The following is a 12,122-nucleotide window of genomic DNA, read 5'->3' as shown; positions in this document are numbered from 1 at the left end:
TCCGTAGTCCGCCTACTTAATAAGATACTCGCGGCGTTTCCTATTATAACGGTAACTAAGGATTTTTTCGACTTTATACTTATCCGACTCTTAAGGCTCGACGTTAACTTCTATAGGGACGGGTAGAGGCTAACTATCGCGAGAGACCTAAGGTTCTAAAAGCGAAATAAGGAAGATATTATAAATCTTTATAGATAAAGGGAGTTCTAACTGGTAGGCTAACCCGTGGTTACCGATAATACTAATAACTTTAAAGGGACTAAGGTACTTATCGGTAATTTTACGACTTAGTCGGCCTTACTTAATATTCTTCGAAGAAAGTAACACGTAGTCACCTACTTAGAAGTACTACTATATGCGTCCGGTATTATAATAACGTTTATAAGTCCTTTAAGCGCGTTGGATAAGGACTTATATAGCTTAACGGTTTTGTACTAGGTGACTAGCACGCTATTCGGCTTATATAGCACGGACTTCTCCGGATTCAGGTAACTTGATCTTGTCGGGACCTTAGGGGTTAAATCCTATTAAGGCGAAGGCGGGAGTTTAGCGAATAGCGGAGTGCTAGGCTATATTATATATAAACTAAGCGAGAGATAACTTTTTTACTTAGTCGTCCTACTAGAGGTAATAGTAGGATCGAAGGTAGTATTCTAAGTTCTGATTCTAATATTCCGTGTAACCCTCGGTCTATAGATAAAAGGCAGTAGATAACCTGCGGTTAATACTAAGACGATAATAAAGGGTGGTCTAAAACTTACTAGTAAAGAGGGACCCTTAATCGGAGATAATCCTATTAGGGAGACCGAAAATACTGAAAACATATAATTATAGAAGGTCGGCGAGTCCGTCTATTAATAATCCACTACTATAAGGGATATATAGGGTATACTTAGTAAGACGGTAAATAATAACTAATACTGTATCTTTTTTTTTGCCCTGGTAAGTGACCGGGGGAAGGCTAGTAATAAAGTTAATAGAAATCTCTTAAAAAGGACGGCTTAGAATAGGCAAACTAGTAAGGCGGCCGTGGGGCTTATAGTGCCTGGGTTTAGTACGCTAATAGATAGGATAACTCGGGATAAACTTCTTAATATCTTAGGATATAAACTCTTAAAAGAAGGTATCGGAAATACGCTTATTAGTTCTGCCTATATTATAGTGGCTAGTAGTAGGGGCGTTATAAAGGGCTTATATAACTGCTTCTCGAAGACCGGACTTATCGGGGATAAAAAGACGATCACGAAAATAGACTATACTATTAGTATCCCGGGTCTATTAAGTAGGTAATTTACTATTAGCAGAATAAAAGGGGTTATCTTTCTATACTTTAATAACCTCCTCCCTTAGGCTTAGCAGAGTGGGCTTCTCCTTATTAGCGATCTTTAGGAGGCTAATAACGAAGTTCTTTATAAAATCTTTAACTAGACGGCGCCTTTCTGAATCGATTTTAGCGGGGTTAGCGGCGTGTTAGGGCTTTTAGGATAGTCTATTAGTAGGGTTCTAGACGCCCGGATAATAACGAATTTCGAAATTATAAACGGCTAACTCTTCTAACCAGCGGGTATACTATACCTTAATATAAGGCTTATTTAAGAGGTAGCGATAGTTTAAATAGTTAGTAAGGACTTTAACTAGGGTCTAGGTATAGGCTATATAGTAACGCTAATAACGGAATACTTTATAAATAGCTATAAGCTTAGTATAAGGGGTTAGGTAGTTTAACTTAGCTCCTCGAAGCTTATAAGAGAAGAACGCGACGGGTCGCTAAGTACGGTCCTCTAGCTAGCTAATAACTACGCTAATTACGAAGTTAGAGGCGTCTGGCTTAATTCGAATAGGAAGACGGGGGTCGAAATAGCGGAGGACGGGGGCGTCTTAGAACGTATCTCGGAGCTTCTCGAAAAACGTTCTTTATTTATCGGAAAGGGTGAAGACCCCTAGCTAACCACCCCCTTTTAATAGGTCGGTGAGTGGCCTAGCTATCTTAGAGTACCCCTTAATAAAGCGGCGGTAAAACCTAGTAAAACTAATAAAGACTTATACCTTATTAATAGAATTAGGCTCCTCCCACTCACGAATAGCTTCTACCCGCACGGGGTCTATATAGACACTATTAGGCTTATAAATAAAACCAAGAAATTCCACCTCTTAACACTTAAAGATATACTTTTCCGTATTCGCGTATAAAGACTAATCTCTTAACCTCTAGAGGACCTCGCGTATATATACGCGGTAGGTATCCTTATCTAAACTATAAATTAAAATATTATCTAAATAAATAAGATAAATAGTATCCACGAGACTATATAATGCCTTATTAATATATTATTAAAAGCTGGCAGGGGTAGTATAAAGTCTAAAGGGTATAACTAAATACTTAAAGTAACTATACTTAGTATAAAAGGCAGTTTTCCACTTATCCCCTTCTCTTATATATAGCCTATAGTAGGTATCTTTTAAATCTAACTTAGTATATACCTTCGCTTTAGATAAGCGATCTAAAATCTTATAAATTAAGGGGAGGGGGGTACGATCCTTATAAGTAATCTTATTAAGTCCTTTATAGTTAATATAAAGACGAAGCTTGCCTCCTTTCTTTAGGATAAAGAGTACGGGGGTACTAGCAGGACTAATAGAATTTCGAATCCAGCCTTTAGCAAAGGCGTCTTTAATATACTATTACAGAGTCTCTAACTCTTCTTCGGTAAAGGCATAGATAGGACTAAATAGCGGAGTCTAACTATCTTCTAACTTAATAGCGTGGTCCTACCTATAATATAGCGGGAGGCGACTAGCCTTAATAACGTCGAACACGTCTAGAAAATCGCGATACTACTTAGGTAAAAAGGACTCGGGTAACTTCGGGAGGGCGTTAGGGGTAACGTCCTTTAGGGGGATATTAGGGGTAGGCGAAACGGAATCGGAACTAAAGGCGGGCGGAACGGAATCAGAACGGGAGGTAGGCGGAACGGAGCCGGGATAGGCGGCTAAGTCGGAATCGGGAATAGTAACACGGCCTATATAGAGGGTATCCTCCTAGGTGGCTACTATTAAATTAACTAAACGGATAATTACGCGGGCGCGCTTTCTTTCTTTTTTAATTTCTTTAGGACTTTAGACCATCCCTCTTTTATTAATAGCTAATCCAAAGTCTTCTTTATTAATACGAGAATTCTAAAGACGGTCAGACTAATCGATATAAGGATTATAGGTAGTTAACTAGGGGATACCTAAAAGGACTTAAGAACCTTTAGTAAGGTTAATAATACGAAATAAAGTACGATATATACGAGTACGGCCCTAATTATCGGTGGCCTTAATAAATAAAATAATAGAACCGTACTTTTTCGATTTCGGAAAGTCCCTAATTTAGATATTCTAGGGGGCCAGTTAGGTTAATACCTGGAGGTAAGGCGTAGCGGTTAATAAGGTTAATACTAGCTTTATAATCCATAAACGTAAGATACTATTTCTAACTACCACCTAGCTATACTAGGAGTTTAGTCTTAAGGGTCCTAGTTTCTAGGGACGGCGAGCTAGGTAGGGGCTAATCCTAGGGGGCTACTAATAGGTTATTAGCTTAGACTTAGCTAACGACTTATTTCTTAACGGGCTAGTTATTAGGACTAGACTAAGGCGGAGGCATATAGCGAGTTAGCGGAGTATAAGTATTATACGGCCTATAATTACTACTACTAGGCGTGTTAGAAGTAGAGGCACTAGCGGAAGACGAATTAGCTAACTTAGGGCACGCAGACTTATAATAACCGAACTAATAATAATAGTAATATTCGACTTCTAAGAGGGGCTGGCGTTTAATAGAGTCTTAGGAGGGACTCTCCGTTAATAAGGCAGTAGTAGGACTATTCGAAGAAAGCTAAGCAGAAGTGGAGGTAGACGGGGCAGAGGAGGATAAGGCGGCGGGGGTAAGGTAGAGGGCTAAGAGAACCGCGAGCTATTATTAGTAGCTACGCCTTGATAGGAAGCTAGACGATAGGCTAAGGGGCGGCTAGAGGTAAGTAACTCGACCTTTATTAACCGGGATAAATTAACTTCGGCTTAATAAGCTAAAACGTTAAGGTGCTTATAGTCCTAAGGGAGGCCACTAATAGTAATCTAATCGCGAAGGGGCTTTTATAGCTTTATAAGAATAAGCTATATACGCCACTTATCGGGGAACTCTAATAAGACTTTATTAAACAAAGAGTCTAATCGATTAAGGAACTAGCTATAGGACTAGTTAGGGCGTTATATAGACTAATCTAAAAAGAGCTATTCCGTGATAGATATCTTATGGGTATCGTGGTCTACTAGCTAGCTAGTAAGGAATTTACGAATATCGACCTATTAAGCGGGCTTCCCCCTTTTTATAGGGTTATAGACCCTCCGCTAATAGGCACGCTACCTAGACTTTATTAAAGGCGGGAGACACCTACTAGTAAAGTATACTTTCTACCTCTTAGTAGTAAAGTAATAATAATCTAAATTAAACCTTTTTTATAACTCCTTTATAAAGGTCTAGAACTAATTATAGGACTTATTATCCCACCTCGGATTAGGGTAATTAACTTTAGCCTAATCGTTATGCTCGCGCTATAGCGACGACGAACGACCTCGACTAGGGGGCGAAAAGGAGTCTTAACGGCGACGACGCTTACGGCGGTCTGCTAGCGAATAGTCGTTATCTGGGTCTTCCCCACGTTATAGATAACGCAGCTTTTCTTCCCGTTTTTCTCGCTCTTTTTAGTTAGCGATACGTAACAGGATAGGCTCTAGGTACTTATTAGTAAGCTTTTTAGGGGGAGTATCCTCCTATTAAGGATTATAATATCCGACTAAATAGTTAAGCAGGACTAAAGCTTAAGGCCTAGGGTTAGCCGGGGGTAGGGAAGTCTCTTTTCCTTTCCCTTTTAGACTTCTTAATAATAAGTTAGAATACTTAACTTAGGGAGGGCGAGCCGCTTTTAAGGGCTCTCCCTAAGTATAATAAGTAGGTAGTAAACGAAACCGTTCCGCTAGATAATATAAGGATAGCATAGTAGCGATAGTGGCAGGACTAGGGGTTCCTAGGGATTACCTATTAGGAGGTAAAGGATAGGAGGCCACTATAACGGCTTTACCGTTAGATTCTTCGTGGTCGGAAGGCGGGTCGCTAAGACTAAAGCTCTCGGGTTCTGGTTTAGGACTAGGAGGAGAACGGCGTTTAGGGCCTATATCGTAATAGAAGGCGGGTTCCTACTAGGAGGATAACTAGTAAAGTGCTTAATCGAAGTCTGCTAATAGCTTCCGATAGTCGTTATACCCGTATAAAAGGGGAGAACGAATAAAATATTATAGGATTTAAGTAAGGAGTAAAGGAAGCTATTATAAGACTAATAAGGAGGCCTAATAATAGACTAAGGGAGGGGGTATTATACTAAGATTATTCGTTAAGTTCTTTTAAGAAGATATAGGTATAGAGGTCTTTACTTATAGACCTTTAGGTGCCACTTAATAAGAAGGTATTAGTTATATAATCTCCTTTTAGAGTAACTAAGGGACCTTTATAAATAAGGTAGCCTTACTATAAAGGCTACCACCCCCTTTATATACTCTAAGCTAGCTCTCGTATTCGAAATACATAATAAGCCTTCTCTAAACACAAAGCCACCTAGTAGTTAACACGTAAGCCTCTAGAACCTCTTTATAAGAGGCCTCTATAGCTTACGCGATAAGCTCGTACTAAGCACTAGTAGGAAGCCCAGAGACTTAACACGAATTGACAAGACCTCTGTATGCCTCTTATATAAATTCACTTAACTGTCTATTACTTAAGCACCTCTCACTATCTCCTTCTTTAACCTACGGCTCTTAGTTTTAAAGCTTATATATTTTATCCAAACCCTTACAGAATCTAGTAGTAACACTAAAGAGTTCGCCACCTATAACTTATTATATCGCCTTTAAAAGTCCGTAGAGTTTATATAAGCTATGATAATAGCTATATAAATATAATAAGAAGAGTCCGCGAATAAAAGATATATACTAATAGAATTATTTTAAGAGAGCGACCTTATATAGCTTTTACTTATAAACTATTTCATTCCTTAGCTATTATATAAACTAACCTAGTGTTAAGTAGGTAATCGCGAAGAGTAAAGAGATAATGAGAATAAGGGCACTTAGTAGTTAAGACGTGATTATACTTAACTTAAAAGGTAGGGGGAGCTAAAGAGTTAAATTAATCGCTAGCCTCCTTATTCTAAGGGCGGCTATCTATTCCTTTTATATATATACTAGCTAACCTAGGCCTAGCTCGGGATTCCGTCTTAACTGTTCTATTTACCTTCTATTAACTTATAATAATAATTCAACTTATACCCTAGTACCGGCCACGCCGTAGTCACCCACGCCTTCTGTCTCTAACCGGGCGCTCCGTGGTTTACTATAACTCGCGCTAACCTAGAACCCTATTATAACTCGGAACTGCTCGGTACTTAGGAACCCGAGATTCGGCACCTAATAGCTATAAGCGGCTAGTTACAGGTTAATCGCACTAAGTAAGGCCGAATAATTATAGTAGCTAGAATTAAGGAAAGGAAAGGAAAAGGTCTAAGGAGAAGTGCAGGATTTACTAGGTTTATATAAATCCGCGGTAAGGGCAGCGCGAGGTCCGAGCGTCGGATCTACGTGCTGATTAGCGGTTCCGGCCTTATGCCGGAACTATACCTTTAAGGGGTTAACCCGTGATATTATGCCCCCCCCGGGGGGCCGTAATAACTTAGGGCCGATTCCTTTTTTTATCTAAACGCGTTATAAGGGAGGCGTGTATTCTCCCTTATATCGGGCAGGTACGGGTCGCGCGGCGTTCGCGGCGACTTTGCTTATAAGTCGCTGGCGCTCCGCGCCGCGCCGAGCGCCTGTCTGGTATATCGAATAACGCCTAGTTACTCCTTCTTCTTTATTCGTAAACTGCTATAATAAATGGCTTTATAGGCTTTTATTATATTCTATAGTTTAATATTATAATATAAGCGTAGTTTTACCCGGTTTTTTATTTATCGTTAAATCTTTTTCCTATAAGCCTATAACGTCGTTTAAGTAGTAAGATCTATTACTAGTTTCGTGCTAATAACATTATTATTTTTCGCTAACTCGTGGCATAGTCGTTCCGTCCTCTTAGCTTTTTATTAATTTTATAATTCGCGTCCTCTTAATCTTTTAATTAACTATTATAAGTCTCCTAATAGGACCTCGCGCCGGTCTAGTTAAGTCACGGCTAATAAAGTACGTCTAGATATCCGCCCCCCGCTATAACGCCCGTTATACCCGCGAGGGCACTATTAAAAAGGTACTAGTCGCCAGTAACGTCGCCGCCCGCCCCTCCGCCGCCCCCCCCCCCCCCCCGGGGGGCTAAGAAAGTAGCCGAGGAGGCTATCGCTATAATAGCGAGTACCGGTAAGCGTCCCAATAATAAAGAGGTATACGACAGGAGTCTATACTTCGCTATAAGGGTCCTACTAACTCTCTAGCAGCCTACTACGCCTAATAAGCGATACCGCGGCCCGGATTACCCTCCTAATCGCTATTATAATAATTTCTACCGCCCCTACGCTAATTATATTATAGGTATTAAACTAAAATTTAACTAAACGTGTTATAACAAATCCAGACCCGGCGTAGCCTATAGTAAGCCTAAGTGCTACGAATACGCTATAGGCTTTTATATATACCGTCTAGTAAGTTATCTATAACTTATAAGCTAAGTAGTTATAACTTATAAGCTAAGTAGTTATAACTAACCTTCTCAGCTCCCCCTCTACTATTATTATATTCGTTTATCCTATAGCTACCGCGGGTCGCGCTATACGCGATAATCCGGATAATAACGATATAAGTATTCCTAAATCTTCTTTTAGGTCGCCGCTAACTCTAGTCTAGCTCCGTAAAGCCTTTAAGTTAGCTTATAGCGATTACTACGCCTTATTATCCGAGGACACCCCCGCCCCCGCTGCTACTACTATTAACGCCGCCTTTATCTCCGCCCCCGTTAATAATAGTAAGGGTCTCCGCCACGAGGTAAAGGCCCTCCGCTAGGTGGTTTGTGACCAGGGCGCCGCGATAACGCGCCTCCTAGAGCTATTCTTACCGCCTTTTAGGGCGGTAATAATCCTATTACTAATGACGGTAGTAATAGTAATAAAGGCGGCTCGGGTAATAATACCGCTAATTAAAGTCCTTTACGGAGGTATTATCTACCTTTTTAGATACTAGAGGGGGGGCCGGTAAATTCCCCCCTTTAATTAACTTACGGCTATAAGTTATACCCTCCTCGTATTAAGTTTTCTTTATCCTTGCGTATTCCTTATAGTGTATTCGCGTAAGGGTCTATTATTCTTATTAACAGGGCTATATTCTGCTTTAAAGGCGTTTAACCCCTTAGTTTCCTATATAGCGTCTAGTAGTTCCTAAGTAGGTCCCGCGTATCCCGCCTAGTATACTAGTACTTTACATTATATACCGCGACCTCGCCGCTTATTCTATACATATAGGATACTCTTTACTTCCTACTCTTTATCGCTATAAAGGGCGTCCTGGATCGGTCCGGGCTAGGGGTCGGTTACGATTTATCCGGGGAGGGGATTATAGCTAGCGTATTTTAGGATATCTATATAAAAGCGGGGATATATCACCGAGGGTATATCTAACTTAACGATATAGGAGTTAATTATTTTTATTACCCTATACTTCTAGTATAACTAGCTTAGCTTCTTCGAAGGCCTAGGCGTAGAGTAGTTAGCTATAGATAGCTAGGTAGAGTCTACTACTTCGAAGCGTTCTGCTAGGAGTCGCCGCTTATTCGCGGTTTCCTTATTTTATAGTTACTTTAAGGCTATAGCTACCTATATAAACTCTATAGCCCCTTATAAGCGACTTCGTAGATTATAGGCGGCGGCTTTTTTTAGGTATATAGGCGAAGGGTCGTGGACTTAGATAAGGTCGATATAGAACCCGTGTTATAGGGAAAAAGAGCTTAGCTAGGTCGTCAAGCTCTTCCTGCTATTCAGCGATAAGTATATAGCGGGTAGCAGGTAACCCTAGTCGTTCTCGGAGTAATATATAAAGGCGTGGAGGTAGGCTTAAATATCTTAGTTTAGTCTCTCGGGTCCTTTATCGGTTTAAGAGTGGCAGGCCGTGCTAAGTCGTTATTCGATCTTTACGAGTTCGTAGAAATATCGCTAGAACCTGTAAGTCTAGTTCGAGCCTCGGTTATTAACGATTAAGAGAGGTATACCATAGAATCTAAAGTGGTAGTTTAGGAAACGTTCCGCGTAGGCTTCTGCTTTTATTATCTTTATCTCTTTTATCGTTACGGACTTTATTAGCCGGTCCGTAATTACTTATAGGAAGCGAGCCTTACTCTTACTAGTAGGTGGCAGGTCCGTTATAAAGTTTATCGCGAGGTGGCTACGGATCCCTTTAGTATAGGTAGCGGTTTTAATAGCCCTCGCTTAGTATTCCGTTATTAGTTACTCTTATTATACTGGTTATAGTTATAAATAAACTTCCGGATATCTTTATTTATACCCGGCTAAAAGAACTGCCGGGCTATTATAGTAATTATATTCTCTTTACCCGGGTAGCCGTCGATAATAGAATCGTGGATCACTTATACTAAGCGCCCCCTTAGCAGGGAGTCTTCTGCGGAGCTCGGAACCTAAAGATAGTCCCGGAAGGTTATATATCCCGCGGGGTTAAAAGAGTACTCCGCGATCTATAACTATAGTCCGAGAGATAGGTTAAAGCTATAAGCTCTCGCGGTAATCGTAGCGAGGACCCCTTAGTATTAGGGGTTAGTCGCTATAGTTATATCCTAAAGCCGTTAAAGGTCTTTATTTACTTCGAATACGCGCTTAATACACGTCCTCTATATAGCCGGCTCGGGGATAGTAATAGGGATTACGGAGTTAGGTATTAGTTAGATTACTTATCCTTATTTTTAATTATCTAAGTTATCCTTTAGGTCGTCCTATTCGCGATAGGAGAGCGTATCCGCCGCGAAGTTCTTAGTACCTCGCCGGTACTCTAATATCAAGTTAAACTAGGCTAGTTCCCTGGCCTAGCGGCTTTGCCTTTTAGTAAGGGACTATTTAGTTATAAAGTACTCGAGCGCCTTATAGTCCGATAATATTATAAACTATTCGTAGCTAGTTAGTTTTACTTTTCAGGCGAGTATATAACTTATAATTACTAGTATCTATTTATCGTGAATAGGGTGGTTATACTCCGCTGGGGTAAGTTTATATAAGTAGTACGCGACTATATAGCGGCGTCCCTGCTTATCTACCTAGGATAGGATACTACCTAACGCGTAGCCTAAGTAGTTAATCTCTAATATAGTCTTATAGTCCGGGCTTTATAATTATAGGATAGGTTCTATCTAGAAAAGTCGTTTTAACTCCTTAAAAGCGGCGTCTTCTTTAGCCCCTTACCTAAAGAGCCGATCCTTTTTTATTAGTGCCGAGGAGGGGCTTTAATACCTACGAAATCGTAGATAAATATCCGATAGTAGTTCGCGAACCCTAAGAAGCTTTATACTCCCTTTACAGAGGTAGGGGCCTTTTAGTTACTAATAGCCTGTAACTTCTCGGGGTTATAAAACACTCCCTTATCTATTATAACGATAAAGCCTAGATATTTTACTATTATTATGCTAAACTCGTATTTAGCCGGGTTTAGGTTTAGGCCGGTATCTATAAGCCTATATAGTATTAATCGGACCTTCGCTTTATAGTCCTTATAAGATCCGCGTAAGTAAATCAGGATATCGTCGATATAAGCTATAGTAGAGTCGTTAAGGAACTCCTATGGCGTTTAGTTAATATAGCATTAAAAGGTAACGGGTACGCCGCTTAGTTTAAAGGGGTATACTAGTTACTCGAAGAGACTAAAGCGCGTGTTAAAGGCCGTTTTACTTTTATACCCGTGAGCTATACGGATCTTATAGAAGGCGGCGCCTACCTTAAGCTTCGTAAACCACTTAGCGCTAGCCAGGTTATATAGGGTCTTAGTAATTAAAGGGAGGGGATAGTAATTTTACTAGGTAATCGCGTTTAGAGCTTTATAGTTATTATAAAAGCGTAAACCGCCCCCTAGCTTCTTAATAAATAAAATCGGTATAGTAGCTACTAAGTTACTAGCTTATATAAATCCCTTATCTATTAGGTTATTCAGCGTTTTCCGGAGTACTAGTAACTCCTCTCTTAATATACTATAAAGGGGCCCCTATAATAAGGTCGGCTTAAGCCTATCGGGACCTCGCTTTAGGGTGATTTTATAGTCGACCCCTAGTCGGTAAGGGGGTAAGTCGTTTGCTTTATTAGGCGTAAAGAGGTCGCCGAACTCTTATAATATATTTACGGGGATATAGTCTTAAGGGTCTACTAGCTCCTTTTTATAAAAAGCCTTATCGATATCCTATATACTAACGGTACGGATAAAGGTATCGAACTTATCCTTTTCTTTTCCCTTTAACCCTCTCCTTATCCGCTATATTATAGCCGCGAACACGGACCCCGAGACTAACCTTACCTCGCGGATAGCTTATATATTAGCCGGTTCGTCTTTGCCTACTAGTCATAGGTCTATATTAGCGACTCTATAGTATAACCTACGATTCTTCGCGTAATACGCGATATTATTATATTCTAGCCACGGATTCCCTAGGAATATATCCTGGTCTAGTCCTTTTACTACGTATACGAATACTTAGTACGTATAGCCGCTAATCTCGACCTCGAATATAGCGATCCCGGCGCTAATAGCCGGCTTAGACGTATCTAAGAATCCTTTTAATAGTCCTTTCTTCTTATCGACTAATAGTAACCGGAGTCTTTAAGTAAAACGTTTATTTATAGTAGCGTAGTAGTTATAACCCGTATCTATAAGAGTATATATATATCTTTTATTTACTCGCGTTAATATTAAAGCTAAGTCGCTGCTAGCTAGGTATTTAAACGCTTCCTACTCCTACTATAGGGCGGCTATCGGCTTTAATACCTGTTTTAATACTAGAGGTATTCTTTTTCTAACTCCTTATTATCTAATCTATCTAAGCTTATAGCGACGTTACTATCCTT

Source organism: Sodiomyces alcalophilus (genome assembly GCF_042370955.1).
Source record: "Sodiomyces alcalophilus JCM 7366 unplaced genomic scaffold ACRALscaffold_6, whole genome shotgun sequence".
NCBI lineage: Eukaryota > Fungi > Ascomycota > Sordariomycetes > Glomerellales > Plectosphaerellaceae > Sodiomyces > Sodiomyces alcalophilus.
The sequence above is the reverse complement of the archived record's forward strand: the minus strand, read 5'-3'. Positions refer to the sequence as shown.